The sequence below is a fragment of the Patella vulgata genome, chromosome 6, assembly GCF_932274485.2.
Source record: "Patella vulgata chromosome 6, xgPatVulg1.2, whole genome shotgun sequence".
In the NCBI taxonomy this organism is placed as follows: Eukaryota; Metazoa; Mollusca; class Gastropoda; family Patellidae; genus Patella; species Patella vulgata.
Window position 1 is genome coordinate 70,206,998 of NC_065884.2, and position 12,286 is coordinate 70,219,283.

Genomic DNA, 12,286 nt, shown 5'->3' on the forward strand with positions numbered 1-12,286 from the left:
CTATATTTTATGCATAATTTATGACGGCTAAGCAGTTTTAATATATTTTATTTTATTATGCTTTTCGGCATTGTGTGCGTGCTATTATGATTTTTGTTTTGTAATTAATGATTTGAATTGAACAATGCAAGGGAACACATATCAGAAAGCAGGGAACTATTGAATTGGGTCCGTCTGTCTGTCTGTCCGTCCGTCCGTCCGTCATACTCTTTAGGATACCAAATTCCCTTTCTAATTGAGCTAGAATGTTCAAACTTGGTGTAGGTGTAGCTGTTGGTGGTGAATACCTTGATGGAGTTCGAAAATGAGCATTGTCTGCTTAGGGTAAGCAGAGATTAGCAATTTAATTGGCTGATGCTTTGGGACACGTTAACTTTAGTTCTAACTAAGTGAGAGGGATGAAACTTGGTGTATAGTTTCATTCTATCAATAAAGATTATTTTCTGCCCAGGGTAAGCAGAGCGATAAGCAATTGGATTGACTGAGACTTTGGAAGACAATAACTCTCTTTCTAATGGAGCTAGAATGTTTAAACTTGGGTGTAGTTGTTTATTAGGTCAATGCCTTGATGGAGTTCGAAGATGAACATTTTCGGCTTAGGGTAATCTGAGATAAGCAATTTGATTGGTTAATGCTTTGGGACACGATAACTTAGTTCTAATTAAGTGAGAGTAATGAAATTTGGTGTATACTTTTATCACACCAATACCTTGACTACGTTCGATAATGAAATCTTCTGCTAAGGGCATCAGTATTATTAACTATATATTGACTATTAAAATGGGCCTGTCCGTGTGTCTGTCTCTCTGTCCGTCACACTCTTTGGGACACAATGACTCTCCTTTTAATTGAGGTAGAATGTTTAAACTTGGTGTAGGTGTTTGAAGGTAAGCATTTTGCTGCTTAGGGTAAGCAGAGATAAGCAATTTTATTGGTTGATGCTTTGGGACACAATAACTTTAGTTCTAATTAAGTGAGGGTGATGAAACTTGGTGTATAGTTTTATTATTACATCCATACCTTGACTAAGTTCGATAATGATCATTTTCTGCTTAGGCTAAGTGGCGATAAGTAATTTGATTGGTCAATAAATTGGAACATAACAACTCTGTTTTTAATTGAGGTAGAATGTTTAAATTAGATAATTGAACGTCCAAATCCAAAGCTACAAGACTGTCATATATTTGGGAACTTGTCAGACAGCAGCTTGAGTCCAGAAGGGAAAATATGTAGCAATTGATATCAGCAGACTCGCCCCAGCGAGTCAGGCTGGATGGGGTTTGAGGGAATGACTTTACTGTTATTGTACTTTGCTTGTATCTTTGTATCCGGCTATGATATATAACATGTAAAAACGAACTGTTGCATTGTTATTCCTGGTAAGACAAACGTTTTAACTAACTGAGAAAATAGTAAGAAGTAAATACACAACTGGAAGGGGAAGCAAAGAAGACGACAAGTGAAAATACTAGATCATCACAAGGCTACATGTACTAATATAGATATGTAGTAAGAAAAGATTCGTGGGTCATACGTAGGATGTGGCTACCTGATTTGGTGGCCCGCTCTCCACGTCTGACAGAAGACCCATGGTGCTACAGATTAGATAAGGAGTTGACAGTTCTCGCCATAGAATATGCAGAAAATTTCGGTAAATTGCTTTACTCTGAACCGAGATATTAGCGGTTGAATTTTTAGGCTAGCCTCGATCGTCTTTTCTAATACCGACATGATACAAAACAAAGTCTCGATTATCCTTTTTTACGTCTAATTCTTCTTCAAAAAATGTATCCAAATCCGCTAAATATCACATGATAGCGATGGCAACGAGAATTAATTATGGTCTGGAAAAGTTAATTAAGGTCTACTTAATAATATAGATAACATTTCGGGCCTAAGGAAAGGCCTGCAATAGGCAGATTTAGCTCTTGCATAATGTACAAACTATCAAGGGTATATAATCTACCACAAAGATTCAACGGGATTAAAAATTACTGAACCATATTTTCCACTGATATTCGTTTTAGAGATTCAACTTTCACAGTATTGTAGTTTTCATAGGATTCAAAAACGCTCAAATGACGAATATCGGCTTTAAATCAGTCGTATCAGTTTTAAGGTAATTCTGGCGTGGTCACCTGTCCAACCTCGTGGGTTTTCTCCCGGTCCTACGATCTCCGCCCACTGCTAAAGACCCCTGCGCAAGCGAATTATTGAAATAAAATTGAACCATGTTAGTCCTGGAAATTATCTGGTTTGTGTAGAGTGGACGCTCTCTCTGTCTTTCTCAGTCAAGGGTGAACTTAACTACAATTAAACAAACATTACCCAGTCCGGGACTGACTAGCTTACAAGTAAAAATATATTAAACATACATTACTTAGCCCAGGGTGGACTTGGTTAAAATTAAACATGCATTACTCAGCCCAGAGTGGACTTGACTACAATTAAACATACATTACTCAGCCCAGAGTGGACTTGACTACAATTAAACATGCATTACTCAGCCCAGAGTTGACTTGACTACAATTAAACATGCATTACTCAGCCCAGAGTGGGCTTGACTATAATTAAACATACATTACTCCGCCCAGAGTGGGCTTGACTATAATTAAACAAAGAGTAGAGATTGTTTTCAAACAGTTAAATATTACAGACTTACGGTGACAAGGAGTAATGTCGCCTGTCCAACCTCATGGAATTTTTCCGGGTCCTCCGATTTCCTCACACCGCTAAAGAACCCTACGCGCAAGCCAATCATTGAAATAAAAATTAAACATGCATTATGCAAGAGCTAAATCTGCCTATTTCAGGTCTTTCTTTAGGCCTGAAATGTTATCTAAATTATTAATTAGACATTAATTAACCTATCCAGGCCATAATCAACTCTAGATGGCAGTGCTAGTCTGCGATCTTTAGTGGATTGTAAGCCGATTTACTGCATATCTTTCCTTCTCTATTAAACGATTAAATGGATAATCGAGACTATGCTGTTTATCGTACTGACTTTAGTAATGATAGTATAGATGTATACTCTTAAAACAAAGTAGGGGGTATTGAAATGCAAATACCTATGCAGGTTGTAATATGATAAATAGTCATGGACACTTGACATGCTTTGAGAGTATGTTCACAGATGAAGAACTTATAGCCCCAAAAGAACCACTGAGCTGCAATATCGCCATACGCGTGGGAGGGGTTCATTGTCAAATTTGACACTTCAAGGAAGGGTTGATGAAAACTGCCGCTTGCTGGTTTATCCTATCCATGTTTGCTTTGCTATCGGTTCTTGCATAAGATTTACTGTTTAGCGTATCTTTGCTTTAGTGTGTTACGTTTAATTTGATCGGGAGACGTTTTCGTCGACGTCAACGTCAACCGACAACACTGCAAGAATTGGCCGTGGCACTGCAAAAGGAGTGGGTCAGATTTCCCCAAATCGTGATTGGACGGTTGATTAGGAGCATGCCACGACGAATTGCTGAATGTGTGAAGATTGGTGGAGCAATTACTCATTATTAAGACAAAAATCAAAAACGTCCATTTTCACTTTTGACAGTGTATCTCTTTGTGAGTGAAATAGGGCCGTCAGATAAGCCGCCCATGTAAACTGTTTATGTGCATGTGTAGGCAATTGACCTGTTATTAACATACACTGGTTACCTCTAATAAAAATAGCAGTGCATTTCCGCAGTTCTGTATTGTTTCTGAATATCCCCAACTTTTTGTGAAGAGTATATTATATAGTAAAGATCACATCTTTAATAAACAATAAAGATCACATCTTTAATAGACAATACAGATCACACCCTTAAAAATATAAAGATCACATTTTTAATAAACAATAAAGAGCACATCTTTAATAAATTTAAAATATCACATCTTTGATAAACAATAAAGACCACATTTTTGATAAACAATAAAGATTACGTCTTTAATAAACGATAAAGATCACATTTTTAACAAAAGATAAAGATCACGTCTTTAATAAACGATAAAGATCACGTCTTTAATACACAATAAAGACCGTATCTTTAATAAACAATACATTTCACATGAAAAATAGACAATACATTTCACATTAAAAATAAACTATAAAGATCACGTCTTTAATAAAGATCACGTCTTAAAGGTCACGTCTTAAAGATCACGTCTTTAATAAACGGTAAAGATCACGTCTTTAATAAACGATAAAGATCACGTCTTTAATACACGGACCCCCCTGGAACATCCCATGTGTGACACTCATGCCAGTAACATGAATAGCAAACGGATCTTAGCTATATGGAACAACTGCCATTTTGGCGGCTATGTTCATTTTTACCTTTTTCTTCTTTTTTTTTAAACCCACAGGGACCCCCTTATATTTTTCACATCATGTCAAAATATTAATAATTTCATACAAATTTGAAAGAAATTATGGATAATTCAAATTTTAACTGTTTCAATATGGCTGTATGCAATTCTTAATGTAAGCAGTTTTTTATGGAAGACCAAACAGCTCTTTATTCAGTGTTCTTAATTCTTAGTTCTTAATTCATAGTCCTTAATTCTTATTTCTTCATGTGTTGCCGTATTTCGACATTTGTACACTAAAATTAACATTTGTATCTTAAAATCAATATATGTTTTACAAATCAGACATTTGTCATATCAGATTTGTAAAATGTATTTTTGTTTAAAGATACATTCCCGGTACAAACTGGGTGATTTATTGGTATATATGGACTAAAAACATTCAAACTAATTAATTTGTCATAATTTTGCTTCAAATCCTTTTCAAACATTGGAATTGCGAAGGAATGCCCTGCTATAAAAATTCGATCAAACCAGGTCATGTTTACGTCACGTGACTTACCTCTCTTGGAAGTCAGAGGAGAATTCATTGTATATATAAGACGATGTTGTCTTAATCGCTTACTATTTATTACAAATATCGAATCCTAATTAAATTCTCGGATTATCCACTTCCCGCATCTATTTCCGTCATTTTTATCCCAGAAAGTGTTGTACGTCTAACTCTTCATAAAGTTTATCAACTTGTACATCAAGCGCTTAATGTTCGCGTGTGACCTTTGACATCACGCGTGCAGAAATTCCTAATCGTCGGGCTGTCGATTAGGGGAACCCTTACATTTTTGTCCTGTATACGTTCCATGAATGTTTTTCGGGGAATCCAGTATTGTTCTAGTAAGATTGGATATCTCTACTTTCCATATATACCAAAACTGCCATACTTTTATTGGAAATAACCACCCGATAAATACTTTTCTGGGAACCCATCTTTAATTTAATTTTATTTTAATATAAAGATAAAATTTATTTTAATAAATCAATAAAAATTAATCTACATCATTTACATTTCATCATAGACATACAACGAAAAACAAATCCCGAACAAATTTCTAAACACAAATCTCCAAATACAAATCTTGCAAAACAGTTCTCCAAAAACATTTCTTCAATAACATTTCCCCCGAAACATTTCTTCAAATTCATCGAACCGCTACTTTAGTGAAATCGCGTGCGTGTTATGCCTCTCCCTCCCTATATATATATATTGGTTAATCGGATTTAGCATTAAATAAAATAAATTGAAAGTACAGTAGTCTATTTTCAGAAATTAGGTTTTGTCTGATAGCAACATATTTCTTTGGACAAACGAAAGAGGGCTTTATCATGAATGTGCCAGTAAAATAGCTAATACTCGTATATTCAAAGAGCGATAGACAAATACATTCCGGTGAATACGATAACTTTTAAACACCCCTTTCCTCACTAAATAGACCTTTATAATGTTATACATCCCGATATCTTGTATTTTGTGTTATAGCCCGTTTTTTTACGTTAAATACCCCCCCCCCCTTCTCATTTAATACTTGTTAATGCCATTTCAAATTTATTCTTCTTTCAAGGTATGTAAATACAAATGTGTAAGAAAATAATTTACATTTTGTAGCAAATAATAAACATACTTTCCAGCTGTATATGAACAGGTATCGAGAATTTTTTAATAAGATCGGCTTTTGACTTTAAATATCCACCCCCACACTTAATAAAGTTTAGAACCGTGGAACTTTGTAAATATAAAAGTATTAAACTCTATTAATTGATTGGTAGGCGGTGGGTGGGGTCTTAAATGTCAAACAACGGGTCATTCCAGTTTTCACACAGAAAAGCCACTGAAAAGAAGTTTCATTTACCTTTTCAGAAATGTAAATTATATTCTGGCACATTTAAATTTACATACCTTGAAAAAGGTATTACAGTTGGGTGGCGCTAAATACTAGTGTGTTTGTGTGTGTGTGTGTGTGTGTGTGGGGGGGGGGGGGCATTTAGAAATTAAAATACTGTAGAGGGGTGTCAATCAACTAGACTGACAGTTACTCACGGTAGTGTCGGGTCAGATCTGTCACCCATCTATACCCATTGTTTCATAAATTAAGTACGTTTACCTAAGATAATAATTTAGAGTCGGTCTATTGTTTCTCACTATTCAACCAGCACTAAAGGATTAAATTGAACAATACGGACAATTAAGCCCTGAAGCTGGGGCTATCTACGTCACGTGACAGCTCTCAGTCTCGATTCTCCTTTATTGTATGGTGGCTTAATGTATGCAAGGTTGATTTCCGTCAATGTCGTCATAATATTCCGGTTCGATAGATTTCGAGAAATGTATTTAGAAAATGTTATTGAAGAAATGTTTTTTGAGAAATGTTTTTCAAGATTTGAATTTAGAAATTTGTTGTTCCAGATTTAATTTTCGTTGTATGTCTCTGATGAAATGTAGACTAATTTTTGATTTTCTAAAATAAATTTTATGTTTATATTGAAATACAATTAAAACACATTTTACAAATCTGACATAACAAATGTCTGGTTTGTAAAACAAAGATTTAAGTATACAAATGTTAATTTTAGTATACAAATGTTAATTTTAGTATACAAATGTCGAAATACGGCAACAATTGAAGAAATAAGAATTAAGGACTATGAATAAAGAAATAAGGATTAGGAACACTGAATAAAGAGCTGTTTTAATTAAAAAAATTATGAATTTATTAATATTTAACCAAGTGCGACCATATTCGACTAGATCTATCTAATATTGCTTCATGTCGGCAAGTCTAATTCGTAAATTTGTTCTTGCTTGTGACTGTATCATGCTCATTGGTGACGAGCATGGTTTGTTGCGATATCCATGGACGATTTCAGTCGTAGTGCGAATCGTGATAGTGGGGAACCTAGCATAGTGGCACCTGACGGTGGCCTAATGAAGGACAGAATGGGTACATGATTTCAACACGATAATGAACAAATTTTGCCAGTGCTCACGAAGTTGCCCGAGTCTGGGAAACTCAACAGGCAGTCATACGATGTCTTTGAACATTTACTTTATTGTATGTCCATCTGGTGTAAATTTCGGGACAGTGTGGCACCTGCATTACAAATGTCTTACGGCCACTTCTAACAAATTGTTAGGATCACTTCACCTGCCCTGCTATCAAGAAGAATGATCTGTGAAAGCAATGGCAATGTTCCTAATATTTGAAACATCCCATTTACGACCCCGACTGCTCAAAAACACCGGGGGATTTTCCGGCATGGTTCCCCCCTTGTCAACGTATAGTCGTTCGGATGTGACGAAAAAGCGAGTTCCCGTCTACACATAAAGGATCAGTTGGCAGTAGGGATTCGATACATGAGTAAACAGTATAGCCGCCGCCCGGATAGAGCACCCCATCCACCCCCAGCCCTGTATGGCAATAGCCCGTCTTCATTAGCCCAATCATTTTTATTTTATTTTCATTTCTATTGATTTCTTCTAAATGTGTCACCTTGATGTGAAATGAAATATATAAATATTGTAATAAATATACCATTTATTAATATTAAATGAAATAAGGCAATCGTTAGAGTCTTTGTGAAATGAAATTTAATCCATTCCTGTGACCTGGTAGCGTTTGCGAATAAAAATTATTATTATGACTATGTCAACAGACGGAGCCAATTAAATTCATATGGTGACTGATAGTCGACATCACGACTTTATTGAATAAATAAATATAAATAATGCTTGTATCAGAATAGAAATTTAGGAACACATTGCTTGATTCTTGATAACGATAAGAAAATAATTGTCGAATGTTTTCCATGTAGTTTATGTTGTGTTATTGTATTCTGCTCAACCACTGAACGCCACGCCAGGAGTTTAGGTTTGTAGATTTCTAACTTTGTTGTGTTATTGTATTCTGCTCAGTCACTGAACGCCACACTAGGAGTATATAGGTTTGTAGATTTCTAACTTTGTTGAGTTTGTTACCATGTATCACATAAATCCAGGGAATTTAAGCTTTGCTTCCACTGAAATGATATAGAACACAAGAATGAGGAGAGCCGAAGCTTCTTCCTCTTGGAACCGAGTTGTTATTAGATGATTTTAAATCTCCGCCCGTTAGTTTGCTGTATATGGTATAAGAAAGAGAGAGATAGGGAGAGAGATAGAGAGAAAGGGGCAGAGAGAGAGGGAGAAATGGAATTTAACGTCCACTCGACACAAACTAGGTCATTTCGGTACTAACATGTGGTTTAATTTCATATCAATAATTCGTTTGCGCGTAGCGGTCTTTAGCAGTGGGAGGAAACCGGAAGACCCGGAGAATAAATCCACGAGGTTGGACAGGTATAAGAAAGAAAACCTTATGTCATTGACAATTACTGAAGAGAAGATACTTGCCCTCTGTTTTCTTTTATAATCTGTTACATTTTTATTTCAGGCAACGATTTCTAGACTCATCCAAAATGGCATTCTCTCAGAGACCGGTGACTGCGAAAATTGGATCTGTTCTTTTGTTGATTTCGTTTATAGCTGCTTTGATTGGAATCATATCGCCATCGTGGTATAAATATGAAATCAAATTTGGTGGACTTTGGTTGCACTGTACTAGATCCCAAGAAAGTTTGGGTTGTATTTTATACCAAGTACCTTTCGAGCTAGGTACAATAATTAAATATTATCATTTAGTGTGGGCATGCGCATTACTCAAAACGTCTACTTCTAATTTAATCGAGTAAAAAGTGGACATTTTATTATATTAGATATTTAAATAATACTGAGACAATAATAAATGACGTAATTGTGATTTTGGAGAAGTGGTCAAAAATACGTGATTAAAATATATATTATGCATGAGCTAAATCTGTCTACTGCAGGTCTTTCTTTAGCCCTTAAATGTTATGTAAATTGTTAATTAGACATTTATTAATATCGCATACTCTAGATATAAAGACAATTAACGGTTAATGATTTAATTTTAAAATAAAATAAAACCAAGTACGAACAATCCTAACCATTAGACAGAATTCGAAGTCCTAAAAAACGGTATAGGCAAAATAGTGTAATAAAGCAAAATAGTGTAATCAGCATATGGACTGTTCACCGTGTACAAAATACACGATAAACAGTGGTAACAGGTGTCCGAAAGAGTAAGCTTACCCTGCCTGGCGCCACACCCGCCATAGCTGCATACAAACTATTAGGCGAAATCTCGCTAAAATAGCGTGATTGGCCAATGGACTATCGGTATGCAAAATGCACGTGATGAACAGTGTTAACGATGTTAGTAGACAAGACATTATCAGGGAGATTGTATACGCGTCAATTAAATATATCTAGAATAATAGCCGAGAGAGACATGTTATATTTACCAATGAAATCAATATGACGCCCATAAAACTTTTTAAAGGTTTTAATAAGTTTAGTTCGCAAGTATCCTTGTAGTTGTAGCTTAGATGACAAATGCCTCGATCTACTTAAAAAATCAGAATAAAATGAACAAGCTCTCGCGTAACGAATTAGTTCAGACATAAACACTCCATAAGCTGGTGATATTGGAATGTTACTACTAATAAATGGAAAGTTAACAATCGGAAAGTCAAAGTCATCACGTTTATCGTACAATTTTACACTAAGTTTATGGCAATTGTCAAAATCGAGACGCAGATCCAAGTAGGAAGCGTAATTGTCACTGTCAGTAGTGTTTTTAATTTCGAGCTCATCAGGATATACGAATTCTACATAATCACTAAATTTTGGATTATTCAGTGATAGAACATCATCGATATATCGATAAGTGAAATTAAAATGTCTGACTAATCGTTTATTTGATTTTACGAGTGCCTGTATGTAATCGGCTTCGTAGGAATAGAGAAATGCACAATCTAGACTTTATTTACTTACGAAACAACGGAGGCAATGACCCAAACGTCTCCCAGATTCAAATAATCAAATAATTTGACTGAAATTTTTCAAGATATTCCATTTTTATTATCTGATTTTTAACTATTATAGCGAGAACTGTCAACTCTTTATCCAAATGTTCCATAAAGCATCTTTAACAAAACGTTTCTTTTATACTTTTCTAGAAGAATATTTAATTAGAAGCATTTAAAAAGTCACGGTTGTTAATTGTGTATCTTTGAATTTTACATAGCTTGGTATTATGCTGTCGTGATATTAGTGACAATTGGAGTTGTATTTTTGTTTATATCAACATGTGCAGCTTTCTGTGCTACCAGTAGAGTGGTTGGTGCTGTTTTAGGTATACTAGGAGGTAAGTGGTTTAATTTGATATCATCACATTATCCTGACATTCAACCGCTATAAACTGAACTACTGTTCAAGGTGATACTACGACTCGAAAATTACTTGGTCATCCCATTGCTTTCTGTCTTGTGAGAACTAAGTTCAGATCAAGCTATATAGCTTTTCTCCCTAGAAAAATCGTGGTTTGTTGACTTCTTGGTACTGAAAACAGCCATGTTTGGCCCAGTCATCTGTAAGAGCTTAAGTGGACAAGATTTGCTGGCTTTCAGTCGTTTCGCCCTACTTGGAGAGAGAGAGAGAAATGGGGTTTAACGTCCACTCGACACAAACTAGGTCATTTCGGGACTAACATATGGTTTAATTTAATTTCAATAATTCGCAAGCGCGTAGGGGTCTTTAGCAGTGGGAGGAAACCTGAGGACCCAGAGAAAACCCACGAGGTTCGACAGGCGACCCTACTCCTTTTCACATACAACCGGGGATTCGAAACCACGCCAGTCGACTCAATGACAGACTATATGATACAGCGCGCGCACGCTAACCATTCACCCATCCAACCCCCCGCCCTACTTGGATGTGTTGTAGCTGGTTGTTGTGTGGTACCACATTCCAAAGTCGAAAATTTTGTAGAATGTGGTACCACACAGGCATATAAGGAGGTATGAGCTAAAATTTTTGAAAAAATTGATTTTTTTTTCTAAGTCCAAAATCCTGTGGAACTCTTGTGGTGAAAAACACCACAGACCCAAAACACTCTATGAATATTATTCTAAGTCGAAAGTCTTGTGGAATGTATTATTTTCAGAAACCCAGTATCTTGTGGAACTCTTGTGGTGAAATGCCACACAAATGCCCCCAAACCTTGCCATAGATGAAAATGAAATTGTCTAAATATGTGCAATGTACAAGAGAATACTGAATTTTAGGCTAATGGAAGAAATCAAGGGGATGACAATTCCAGGTATTCACAAATTTGTATCCATTTTAATTAAAAATTGAAGAAATGGCAAGCACTTTTCGAGTCGGGGTATCACCTGGAACAGACAGTAGTTGGTAGCAAGCCTTGATAGTATTCAATAATTTTGTGTATTTGTTGAAATCAAATATAACCAATTTTATAAAATATGTCGTCAATGTATTTCTCAGGATTACACAACACATTTATTGAGTTATGGCCAATTGTTTATGTGTAATGATTGTAAACAGACGGAAAACAGTATAAATATCTTTTAGCCAATTGAGAAATATTTATTTTCTTTATTTAAAGGGCTGATGGTTTTTATCTCTGTTGTGCTTTACTATGTGAATAAAAAAGAATCTACGGCGAATTATAATGGGTTACTGGACTGGGGATTCTTCTTGTCCGGGGTGTCCGGAGGTCTTGGTGTTATAGGCGGATTGCTCTTAATACCCGGTCAATACCAAAATGCCTATACAGCTTATTAATAAGTATATTTCTAATTTGTTGTTATTGCTTGTCTATAAATAATTGATCTACAGATTTGTTACTCTTTTTGCTTGAAAAAGTTGAGATGGTAAATTAAAGGAGCTAAATCGCTAATATTTGGAACCTAGGAATTGACACAAATGGGTCGCAACGAATATAAAAATGTAATCTAATTGTATATAAACTGATTTACATTCAATTGTTTCCGTTTTGTCTCTAATTTCAAATCA

At 35.4% G+C, this 12,286-nt stretch overlaps 1 long non-coding RNA gene across 1 annotated transcript; it reads left to right on the forward strand.

Moving 5' to 3' along the window:
* The first annotated feature begins 7,989 nt into the window (after positions 1-7,989).
* Positions 7,990-12,255, forward strand: LOC126824559 (uncharacterized). The gene is made up of 4 exons (XR_007681556.2): positions 7,990-8,219; positions 8,781-9,001; positions 10,497-10,616; positions 11,877-12,255. It is a non-coding gene; the product is annotated as an uncharacterized LOC126824559 (long non-coding RNA).
* Positions 12,256-12,286: the final 31 nt, after the last annotated feature.